Consider the following 12,973-nt stretch of genomic DNA (forward strand, 5'->3'; position numbering starts at 1 on the left):
CATTGAAGATGGGTCGTGGCTGGGTCTTTCAACATGACAATGACCCAAAGTACACACCCAGGAAAACCAAGGAGTGGATATGTAAGAAGCATATCCAGGGATAAACCCAATAGAAAACCTTTGGAGGGAGCTGAAACTCGTATTTATCAGCGACACCCCAGAAACCTGTCTGATCTAGAGAAGACCTGTGTGGAGGAGTGGGCCAATATCCCTCCTGCAGTGTGTGCAAGCCTGGTGGACAACTACAGGAAATGTTTGACCTCTGTAATTGCAAACAAAGGCTACTGTACCCAATATTAACATTGGTTTTCTGAGGTGTACAAATACTCTTTTGCAGCTGTATCACACAAATAAATCGTTAAAAAATCATACCTTGTGATTTCTGGATTTTTCTTATTAGATTAGCTCTCTTACAGTGAACATGCACCTACGATGAAAATTTCAGACTCCTCCATGATTTCTAAGTGGGAGAACTTGCTATATAATAGCAGGGTGTTCAAATACTTATTTTCTTCACTGTAGGTTGTTTCATCAGTACTTTGAAAATTAATCCTGGTCAGATCTGTCCCAGATTCTTTTGATTTAATTCCAGCAGATTGGTATTATTGTTTGGACAAAACGCTCATGGGATGATAGACTGGTCTTGGGAATTTATCAAGCTACCAGTGGAAATCAATGTCTCCTCTTAGGTGTATTCAGACTTCCTCAAATGAGCGGCATCATGTGATCGCATTATTTCAGGAACCGCTGTTCTCTGCTGTGAAGGTGTGAACAGCGATCCAGCTGACTGTCTTACCAGACGTGCTGAAACAACTGTGATTAAAAGAGATATCCTGAAGACGACAGTAACTGCATGTCCATTGTCAGATTTCAGTTTTTGTAGTTTTGGGAATGGATTCTCATTGAAAAAAGCTTTTCGTGACAAGTGCCCGATGTATTGTAAAATTTTCTAAATTACAACATGAGCACTTCTTCAATCGCTAAAATCCTACTTACAAATAAATTCATGGAAAAACAATTGACTAAAAAAATTCATTGTAGATATTCTATTGTCAGCACCTCTTTTTAAAAAAAAAAACCCCCAAAACTTTAAACAATGCTCCATTTGCATGATTTTAGTAGATATATATGAAACAAGGTAATTTTGATGCATCGACTTGGCTGATTCCTCCAAATTTCGGCCACTACTACCTTATTTATGGATATTTTTAACTTAAAGTAAAATGTCATCCAGTCGGAGAAGGGATATCTTGAGTAGCAGATGAAATGGTTATAATATATTTATATTTGAATGGATAATGAGAAGCCCATTTTAAACAAAATAGTAAATGACACTTTTCTTGAAATGAAATGGAAAAACACATCTATAGGGAAAAAAGAAATAGTGTTCCCTCGTTCGTCACGCGGGTTAAATAAAAATCCACCAATAATGGATACAGTATTGACAAAGCTATGGATGATATTTACCATATTTTTGTAACCATAAGCTGCATTTAAAAGTTTTAAATTTTCTCCAAAATGGTCAGCGCCACCTTAAGTGCACACCTGGGGCCATGCTGGGAGGATCCAAATAGGGTTTAAAGTGGCTGTCTTTCATCAAGTATTTCTTCATTCATTGTTTTTTTTTTTTAAATTATTTGCTAGTTATGCTATTCTGTTTGCCGTGATGTGACATTGTGACTGTGAACAACATCTTCAATAATGACCTGGCTACACAGTCATGTGTGTGGAGCAACGTAAGATTCTTCTGCTTACAAATGTAAAATTGCAATTGGTCCTCACTGCCTCATGGGACTTGCCTACCTACACGCTGAAACATAAGCTAACATACATTCTAACAATGTAATTGGTGTGTTCAAGTGTACTTCATTGGACTAGCTTCTGTATTGCTATATTGCGTCTCAATTATTTTCTGTCACGCCCCCTTTGCAAGAAGAAAACAATTTGCACGCTCCCCCACTCTTTGCCACAACTATAAATATTATCATCTGTCTATAAAACTGTTATATGCACAACTCTCCAGAACATTGGATCCTTATTAACATTAAAGTAAAGAAAAATAAATTAGAAACATAGTTACAACTTACAACAATAGTTGTAATAATAAAATAGTTACAACTTACAACAAAGAATAACTTTATTAACATTCTTTTTTTAGTCTGTAACAGAAAAGATTTTAAGCACATCAATTTGCCTTAAATAAAAAAAAAAACCTTGTTTAAACTAAACAGTTTTGAATAACATATTGCACAATTTGAAAGTGAAAAATATAATTGAATAAAATCAATAAATAATAACTTCAACTTCAGTTCAGCAACATTAATTTTAGGAGTACAATATATAAAACTTATAAAACAAAAATGAATAAATCTGCTATGGTGTGGGTTCTTTCACAGAGCAATTTGGTACGCTACCTTGTATGATGCTAACCGTTTACTGAAGTAGCTTTCACAAAGCAGGATGATTGTCATCAATATTTGGCACGTTTTTTTTTTTTTTTTTTTTAATTATCCATCGGCTTATCAGCATAACTGGTGTATAATTAATTTATTTGGTTTAATGCTGTCCGGTGCCAGCATTTTTAGACACAGTAAAGACAGCCGTCTTTCTTCGTCTCCCACTGGTAGTCACGGTGAAGCCAAGCGCTACTTATGCTTTGTTATATTTCCTTGTCTTGGCTTTCGGGTGATTTACTTATTGTCTTTGTCTCTCTGCCTTTCTTTTCATCCCTGTTAAAAAAAAAAAATTCATGTTGTCTCTTTTGGGTTCGTTTACTGTACTACACATCACCTGCCCGGTGCAATTAAAAAAAAAAAAAAAAAAAAAAACTACAGCTGATAGCTACAGCTAATACTCCTTGCGTACACTGACAAATGAGAGCACCACTGCTAACTACTGTAGTGGATGTCCAATTACACTTTATTCGAGTTTGGCAAAAACAAAAGCATGTTCTCCAGGGTCACATCCGCATAATTGGAAAATGAAGGGGGCTCAGATTGGACCAGTTTTCACTTTTATTTATATTTAAGCCACCGTTGTTATCTGCCATGTGCCAACTGATAAAAAGCAGACACAGAGCCTCATTTTGCAGCACTTTAGTTAGACATGTAAACCCATTGTTTTAGGGAAGGTGATATCTTTGGTATCTGCCCCGTGACGTGTATATATGTATGTAGAAACTTGTTGGAACCAAATGGTTAATATATGGCCTTACCCTCCAATGCATTCGGGTTTGGGCGTGCATAGATGCTTCCTTTGTGTAGAAGATGACTTTTAGTGCTCGTAGACGACGACACTACATCTAGTGTGTCTAGAAGAAGACCGTGCTAGTTTTTGCAGGACGCAGCACTACATGCGCACAAGCAAAATATATATGACGTATATTTATTTAATTTAAAATCTTTCACAAAAATTGGCCGCAGGCAAATGTCTTCCTTTTCTGAGATCTGCCAGTGGATTTCAAACGTGTGTCGCAGCGTGAATGTTTTTATCACCAACAGATTAAAAGCCTGGACTACTATGTGAGGAGAACAGCACAACTTCAGCGGTGAAAATGACATTGAAAGCAACTGAGAGTGTAAAATGTGTGAGAAACGCTGGGTCTTCAACCCCGTTACTGAAAACGATTAACTGCCATGTTATAGTCACTGTTTGGAAACAATCTATGTAAATAAACATTCACCAAGTCTTTTTTGTGTAAATATCTAATTTCACTACGTACAATATATATCTGCGGCATATGGTCAGGCCTGGATTGTGTGTGTGTGTGTGTGGGGGGGGGGGGGGCATAGTTTATTCTCCGGTGGAAAATACTGTACATCCAAAATAGTTGACTTTTGGCGAAATTTGCTGTTTTGAACTTAGACTAGACCGTTTCGATGAATCGTACAGATCCATTCAGATTTTTGTGGGGATGGGGCGGGGGTCGCTGTCCTCATGTTTTGTACTCCTTCACCGCTGTTAGATCCATTCCGCACATCCAAATACACAGATGTATATATTTGTGAATGTTCGTCCGCAGCGGACTAATTTTGCTGGCACATCGGCCTGAGGTTCCGCCCGTGTGCTCAGGACAGGCTTTGGATAAACCACAGGATTTGACAAGATGAGAAATAGACTTTGTCCTTTGCTGGTAAGAAAAAAATGATTGATTTTGTTATGGAGGTAGAAAATGCTCATTCCTTTTATTTATTTTTTAGAAATGTACACAACAACACGTTGACATGTTGGTTGAAACAGAGCAATCTGTGTGTCACTTGACCTCCACTAAACCCCTGAGATAGCCTCACTAATTCACTGTGGTTCAATCCAACCTCTATGTAAGAATTACTGCTTAAAACAAACAAGACGCGAGAATTGAGTTTTGGGATTCAAATGCTAACCAGACCTAAAAACAAAACGGCCACAAATGAATCTAAGACACAGGTGGAAAATGGGCATGATTACATGACTTGATGCGTATGCCGTGTTTGAGAGAAGAATGGAGAAGTCAGAAATAATTAACATGGAGAATAAAACTTCCAAACATCCTTAATGGAAGTCTTGGTCTTTTTTTTTACTGAAAACATAAATATCTGAATGAACAGGAAGTGAATCACAATTCTCTATGGTCAAACGGGATTGTCAGACTTGCAGGAAAGAAATACAGGAAGACATTTTAAATCTCATGCAAGCTTGAAGGTTTCAGGGACAGCGCCATAATGACATTGCAGATCTTATTTATCTACAAACCCACAGAATTTAAAAGAAACGTTGTGTTCGCATGGTGGAAGAAGTCATTCTGGTAAGGAAGGTTGTATAGAACATCTGCTTCCATTCCCTACCAGTCATCTTGGTTTGTGTAATCTTTGAGCATATGTTGTGCGCTTTCACGTGATTCACAGAGTTCTTAAGGGCCCTCTGACATCACGAGATGAGCAGTAGCCATCTTGAGCCTGCAATGGTCTCTCTTCCCCCCCAGTAGTGATGTAATGGTCCCTGACGTTCTTTCTGTTGGATGACATTTCTCCCCATCGAGCTACTTTATGTTTGAGTGGACCTGAATTGATTCACTTGGTTTTCCACAGCTGTGGCTGGGTGACCTGCAAAAAAAAAAAAAAAAACATAATTCCCCCCCAATTTTAATGTTTCATATAAAATTTTAAAAAGATGAGTTTTAAAACATTGCACTGAAAACTAAAACTACAATAGTTATGCCTTTTGTTCCCACACTTCATAGTCAACATGAAACAGTAACCGGAACAGGATAATTGGCATACTAAGCAAATAAGGCAAAAGAAGTGAATGTAGAAAAAATGTAATAGTGAACTAGTTTGAAGTCGCTATAGAGCATTGCCCTCACAGTTCTGAGGACCGGGTTCCAAATCCCGGCCCCACCTGTGTGGACTTTGCGGGTCCCCCCCATGCTGCGTGGGTTTTCTCTGGGCACTCCGGCTTCCTCCCACATTCCAAAAACATTCATTAATCAGAGACTTTAAACTGCCCCTAGGTATGATTGTAAGTGTGACTGTTGTCTGTCTACATGTGCCCTGCAATTGGCGGGCAACCACTCCAGGGTGTACCCTGCCTCCTGCCCAATGATGGCTGGGATAGGCTTTGGCACTCCCACGACCCTTGTGTGGATAAGTGGCTCAGAAATCGGATGGATGGATGGATGGTTTGAAGTCCTCAGTATTTTCGGAGGCACAAAGTCACAAATTAAACTGGGATAATGGAGACCTTGTAAACATCTACAATAATGATACTGTCATTTGTATTCTATTATTGTTTCTTTCAAATGTGATCTATTAACTAGGTTTGCCAGTTCAGCCCACCTGAATAATGATGGCATGATTGACTATTGCATTGGTCTGGTGGCCTCTCAGCAACCCGTGGCTAACTGCTAATGCTACCTGTGCTTTGCAGTGAATGACAGGCTGTATTGGCTGAATTTTATGCTTTCCACATAAATTGGGTAGCGGTCGTATTTCTTCAAATGAGTAAACAGTTTTGCCTGTTTTTGAGGGTGCTGACATATCTTTCACATAAGTTTGCATTGCCCCATGTCGTTTTGGAGTTGAGTTTGCATTGTTCCATGTCGCTTTGGAGACGCCACCACACAACCGGTGATGGAAACTTGCACACTGACCGGCCGCCTCGGTTGCAGGTCTGGAGCATGGGCGAAAAGTGCCTGCCAATGATGCGGTGTGCTCTGTTGGATGATGGCTGAGTTGGGCCCAGAGTTTTGATTTCACCAGCCAAGGAGGGCTGTTGTTTTTGTTGTTTGCTTTTAATCGACTCCCATAGATAGCAACTTTAAGTAAAACAAGAAAACCATGCCTTTTTATTTTATTTACACAAGCAGTTGACAATTGATATTGACTGGAAATCTATACATTTATTTTTGACCAGCCCTAACCCTAGCTATTTTAACGTTATCATGTACTCCAGTGTACCTGCTGAAAGAGCAGGTTGTAATTTGCAACGCATTCCTTATAAATTATAACTCGATGAACTACAGTCATGGCCAAAATTTTTGAGAATAACACAAGTATTTGGTTTCAACAACTTTGATACTGCAGTATTTTTAGATTTTTAAGTTTTTTACCATGATATACTGAAGTATAATTATAACAATTTTATATGTCAACAGCTTTTATTGACAAATGAAATTTAGGCAAAGAGTCAATATTTGAAGTGTTGATCCTTCTTTTTCAGGCCTCTACAATTCACCTTGGCATGCTGTCAATTAACCTTTGGGCCACATCTTGACTGATGCCAGCCCATTCTTGCCTAATCAATGCTGGGAATTTGTCAGAATTTGTCGCTTTTGTTTGTCTACCCCGGTCTTGAGGATTGACCACAAATTTTCAATGGGATTAAGGTCTGTGGAATTTCCTGGCCATGGACTCAAAATGTCAATATTTTTCTCTCTGAGCCATGTAGTTATGGCAAATTTTCTCCATCAAGCTGGAAAAGGAATTATTCGTCACCAAAGTGTTCGTGGATGGTTGGAATAACTGTCTCTCGGAGGATGTTTTGGTACCATTCTTTGTTCGTGGCCATGTTTTAGACAAAATTGTGAGCCCAGTTCTTGGCTGAGAAGCAACCCCACACATGATTGGGCTCAATTCTTTTTTTTATTGGCATGACACGGGGCAGATGGTAGTGGTCACCTTTTCTTCTATGGGCAAGGGTTAGGGTTAAGCTTTTTTTCTTTAAAATAGTATCCTGGGTGAACATTTTCGAAAACTTCGTTCTCAGTTCACGCGTGCAAATTGGGTAACGTCTTTTTTGTTTTTTGTTTTTTTTTAGGTTGACTCCTTTGAATGATGTCAGAGAACTGATTCATCTCCTGAGCAAGTTGTTCTATTCAGTAGTTCTATGCCTTATTTAGCTGATTAACTCCATTGTATAATGTCACAGAGGTTCTTTCTTGGTTGTTGTATTCAGGATGACCGAGACTTTTTCGACTTTTACTCTTTTAACAGATTTGGAATAATCCCTCACATCTTCGTAAGATTCCGGATAAAGGCAAAGTCATGATTGAATAGATCGATCCACAGTTATCTGCTAGCTAATAAGTGATGGGTGAACAAACACAAATGTGTGACACTCATCTTTTGATGATTGACTGGTTGCAGAGGTCTGCACTCTTTATAAAGACATTGCAGTTGGTATTAGTTTTCTGTTTTTCTAAAATAGTATTACAGTTCGCGGTTTAGTTAATGGGTTAGTAGTGTGTAAATCATTTGCAGCTCTCTACGATAACAGCAGACAGTTGTTTTGAGTTTTAACTCCCTGCTGGGATTTTTGATTTGATCCACACAATGAATTCGATGCAGAATGAGCTATTCCAATTGGGGAATTTTCTTGTTCTTTTTTTTTTTTTTTTTTTTTACCTAACAGTAACCATGCAATTCATGACATACAGGTGAGTAGGAAAAACCTATGTAAAGAGATGGTAAATAAACAATCTCCACTGTAAGCAAAACTTTTTTAAGCGTTCCCCCTCAACCCCCACCCCAACACGCACACACACACTTAGGAGACATCCCTAGTTTCAGATGTACTTTCAGTCCCAGTTTAGACCCATGAGGTTTTTTCCCTGTTCCTGGCAACATTATATCGTAGCAATAGCCAACAGTAGAGGAGGAAGCCTCAGTGCTTCTAATCAGCTTAATGCTGGCTTACTCAAAGGCCCTCTTTCAGGCAGTGCAGGTCCGGAATTGAGGGTGTGACTACTGGCAAAGCTCGCCGATGCAGCGAGACCGGTTGGTGATTAACCAATGTCAGTAGACTTTGGAATCCGGGGAGCCCAGTCTGATGGCTTTGTCCTGCACTGCTCTCCAGCAAAATCTCTTGCAGGTTGTTCTGTCACGCTTCCTGCTCCTCCCACCCTTCGCCATCAGGCATGCTATATCCCCCTGCTGCCCCTTCTCTTGCTCTCCTGAGGGCCTGCAGAGCTCCCAGATAAAGAAGTTCAAACATGCCTTGCATTTTTAGACCCCCTTGTGGAATGTTGTTGGCGGCTTCTACAAAATGAGTGGAAGCAGAAGAGAGCTTGCTCTTGTCCTTTTGCCACAAAGGGTTGCTGCAGCTCTCCTCAGAGCACAAACCCTGCCATTTCACTGAAAAATATCCTGATGCGACAGATAATGTCCTGAGAAACAACAGGCGGAGTCGGTTTCGTGAGAGAGTGAGATGTTTTCTGCTGAGCTCGTATTGTACATCTGGTAGATAGATTTCTGTCAGCACTTACTCTGTGAAAGGCTGCCCAACCCTTTTTTTTTTTAATTTATTTTTTTTTTGTGAGGATGAGGATCAGGTCTGTGTCCATGTTGTGCTGGTGGGTGAACACCTAAGTGCACATAGCTTATAAAATGGCTGCCCTTGAAGCTCAGCTCAGAGTAGGATCTGAGCAGTGTGGTCTCAGGTACTCTCAAGGCCCCAAACTGACTAGATGAAAGCAGATGTACAATCGCGGCCTTTAACTTGGTTTGGCATGGAGAAGCTGATGTAACTCTCTTTACCACTCTTGCTACCCTTGTCAAGAAAACTGGCATTTGGAGGCCAGTTGAAATGTGCCTGCCGATAACATGGCATGCTCTGTTGGACAATGGCTGAGTTGGACCCAGAGTTTGGTTTCGCCAGCCAAGGAGACCTTTTTTTTTTTTTTTTCTTTCATCGACACCCACAGCTGGCAACTGAAAGCGGACCAGGAAAACCACTACTTTTATTGGCTGTTGTAGCACACATTCCCAGCAGATTAGATCGAGGAAATATAAAAGGAATTGATTATTGAGATATAATAGAAATCTATAAATGTCACGTCTGTGGTCATTCCCTTCTGTCACAAGCATGGGACATAGGGTTGGACCCAAATGCAGGACTACGAGACAGTGACATAATTTTCCAAGGGTAGTTTAATTCAGGCTGAGGCCAGTACATAAGTAGCAGTCCAAGAAGACAAAAGTCCAAAAAAAAAAAAAAAAAAACGCATGGCAAAAGGCAAGGTCCAAAAAATGTGAAATTAGGTTAGATAGCTACAGGGCAAAAACTTGGAACATTAACAGAACAAAACTTGACTTAACTATGGTGGCACAGGAATGCTCGGATGTGGTAATGAGGCAATACACCAACAAGAAGCTTACATACTCACACACAACGAATTGGCAACTAATACAAGACACACAAGACTTAAATGACATAATTAGAGTCAATGAGGCACAGGTGAAGAGTTCCTCCCGGAGGCAGCCACGCACAGCGCAGTGGCTTGGCCATGCCCCTGACAATAAATTCATTTGGTCATATAAGTGCCAAGCCCTGACCCAAGCTATTTGATCATGTATTAATTTCTTGGCTGCATTTTTATTGTACCTAGAGAGGTACCTGCATAAAGAGAAGTTATTCGCAATCATACCTCATTACTACTTAGATCGATGAACTAGATATTTTGTTAGGGCTCATCCATCATTACATCTTATTAATTGTCCTTTCATGAACTGTGTTTTAGGTATTTTTTCTTGAAAAATGAACATCCTCCTAAAACTTTTTTTCCTCAGTTCACGCATGCAGAGTGGGTAAAGTCCTTTTTTCTAAGTTTGTTTCCTTTGAATGATGTCACAAAGAGCTGATTAATATCCTTGGCAAATTGTTTTTGTTGTCATTCAGCAGTACTATGTTTTATGTAGCTTATTAACTCCTTAGTATGATGTCACAGAGGTTATTTTATTGGTTGTTATATTCAGGATGACGGAGACTTTAATGCTATTAAGAGATTTGGAATAGCCCCTCACATCTAAATGCGATTCTGGATAAAGGCAAGGAATTTGTCACATTCTGGTGTTTACATCAAGCCATTTGAGGCACAATGTCATTCGATCCACAGTTATCTGCTAACTAGTAAGACGATGGGTGAACAAACGCAAATGTGTGCCGCTCATCTTTTGATGAAAGCAGATGACGGGTACTATTGCCACCATTAACTTGGCATGGAGTAGAACCAGGCAACTCCTGGCAGATGGTGTTTCTTTCCCACTCCTGATATTCTTGTCAAGAAAACTGCCATTTAAGGCCACTTGATTGCTGGGAGGGGGGGTTGAAATGCCAAGAGAGCAGGGCGCGGCTGTAACATGACTCCATAACAATGGATCCCCTGCTTGCTCAGGGGCATTGTGGCTCACATTGAGCTCTTCCCTGGCCGACCGGTTCCATGTGGAAAATTGCTTTGGTACTCTGGATTTTCTTGTATTCAGGTTAGGTCAGGTTATTATAGCTCTTGGGCTATCATTCACATCAAAATTAGAAGTAGAAAATGTGTATTGTCTAAAAGCAGATAAGGTATTTCTTGCTTGGAGAAATTTAAAATAATGAGTAAATGGTGTGGTCGACTAACTGAAACTGTTTAGAACTTTTCTTTCTGTAGTGGCAAGAGGCCACCCTAAGCAAAGTATATGATCTTAAAACCATGTAGTCATCTATCAGGAGTAGGGCTGAACGATATGTAAAAATACTCTAGCGGGGTTTCTTCTCTCTTTTAAACATTGCAAATAGCCATCTAGCATGATATTTCGTGTGGACGTTTTATCTTCAGCATTATTCACGAAGACAAAACAATAAATGATTCTATCGTATGACCAACAAAACACTGGATATGCCAACAAAAAACTCTTTCCTGTAGGCCAGGCCTAAATGTTATGATGAATTGATATGAAGAACATTTATTGAATTGAGGTGAAATGAAGAACAGTAAGCATGGCAGTAAGTGAACCTGCCTTCTTGTGCAATGTGATGACATATTCTTTTGCCAAGCTGTGCATCGTTGGTAAACTTTAAAACAGCCATTTTCCATACCAATGTAAACCAAGGATGCCCTGTAATGCCATTTTTGTATCATACTACCTATCACAGGCGCATGAGGATTTCGGCAAGTATGGTAACCAATCTTTCGGTTCCGTTGATTTTTGTCCTGGGAAAAGATTTTTCGGTTCCCATTGATAATGCTCATGGGAACCGGTTTTTACATGTACTTCAGAATAAAGCCTTAGCAGGCATGAGCATTTTGTCTTTTACGCTTAGCAACCGACATGTTTGACTAGTGTTTGAGTGACCCGGATATGAATAACTCGACCTTGCACATGCGTAGCACAGAAGCAGAAACCGGTGCTGTTTGTAAACCACACTGACAAAGCTGGGCGTTTTAATCATTAAAAATAAAGGGGTTCATGTAGGTTCGTTTTGTACAGATTGTTGCATTTCGTTGAGAACTTGTCTTACATTCCACACGTGGGCGAATTTTATTAAAAGTAAGCCCTGAGATCTTGGAAACGGACTTTCGGTTCCGTGTTTTCTCAGGCTGGGTAACGGCACGGTAACGGAACGATCGTTTCCGTGTAATGCTCATGCTTGTATCATTACAATCAAAGATTAATATTACCGACTAGTAAGTCAAAATGTCTAAAACGCTTGAACGGGTATAGTTGGCAGTTTTATTCATTTATTTATAATAATTAACAAAATATTGCCTCATAAACCTGCAATATTACTGGGATCTCAAGCAACATAGCTGTGAAATGATTATAGACTACAGACATGGCTGAAGGAGATGTAAAAGCCATCATCCCCAAAACAGCTCATACAATTGAATGGAATATTCTTTTCTACATACTGTTGTGTGGAGCTGCACTCCAGCTGTTGCTTATCCCGAGGTTATAAAAATGGGAAGAATAAGGCCCTAATCCCTCTCTGGTCCCTCCATTGTTCCTGCTTTGATGCAGTGCTTAAAAATGGGACCCTCCTAATACAATTGCAATGGAAATCTGAATGATCTAGACATTAGCAGTTTTCAGAATCAAATTCAGAACTCTCTTCATGTGCCTACTGCTGGCCAAACAGCTGAGGTCCAGCCATAGAGATTTATACTACCAACTACCCAAGTCTTTTCATTGAATTCATGCCCCGGCAGCCCCATCAGCAATATTTTGCCTAGTACAAACTGTCTTGGAAACGGGAGTTCAGCGCAGTCAAAGAACATAGGAGTTCAGAACAATCAAAGAACATTCTTTAATCACAAGTGATGATTGAAATTAGCCGTGCGAAAAAAAATACTGGCACGCCTAGGGTATAAATATATATTTTTAGGATTACTGTATCCTCTCACTAATATGGCATTTAGCAAATACAAATAATTTCCGTAATCCTAATTGACCTAAAACAGGAAAAGTTTAATCTTATTTCATGTTAGTCTGTAAAAAAAAAAAAAAAAAAAGAAAGTGCACTGTTTTTTGTTTTTTTTTTTTTCCCCAGGGATGCCAATATCTTCAAGTGGTACTGGACATGTTCCACATTGTCAAGTAGTACATTTAATTAAAAAATTAGATTTTCTACAGGTCGATTTGTGCTTTTTCAGCGTAAAGCCAGCTTGCAACTTTTTTTTTTTTTTTTTGCATTTTCTGAGAAACCAGTTTATTTTAATCAACATGTAATCAAGATG

General features: G+C 39.4%; 1 protein-coding gene across 5 annotated transcripts in view; it reads left to right on the top strand.

Moving 5' to 3' along the window:
* znf462 (zinc finger protein 462) overlaps positions 1 to 12,973 on the top strand; it is a 68,552-nt gene that overhangs the window by 22,444 nt on the left and 33,135 nt on the right. The gene's annotated exons all lie outside the window — the stretch shown is intronic.

The sequence above is a fragment of the Syngnathoides biaculeatus genome, chromosome 17, assembly GCF_019802595.1.
Source record: "Syngnathoides biaculeatus isolate LvHL_M chromosome 17, ASM1980259v1, whole genome shotgun sequence".
NCBI lineage: Eukaryota > Metazoa > Chordata > Actinopteri > Syngnathiformes > Syngnathidae > Syngnathoides > Syngnathoides biaculeatus.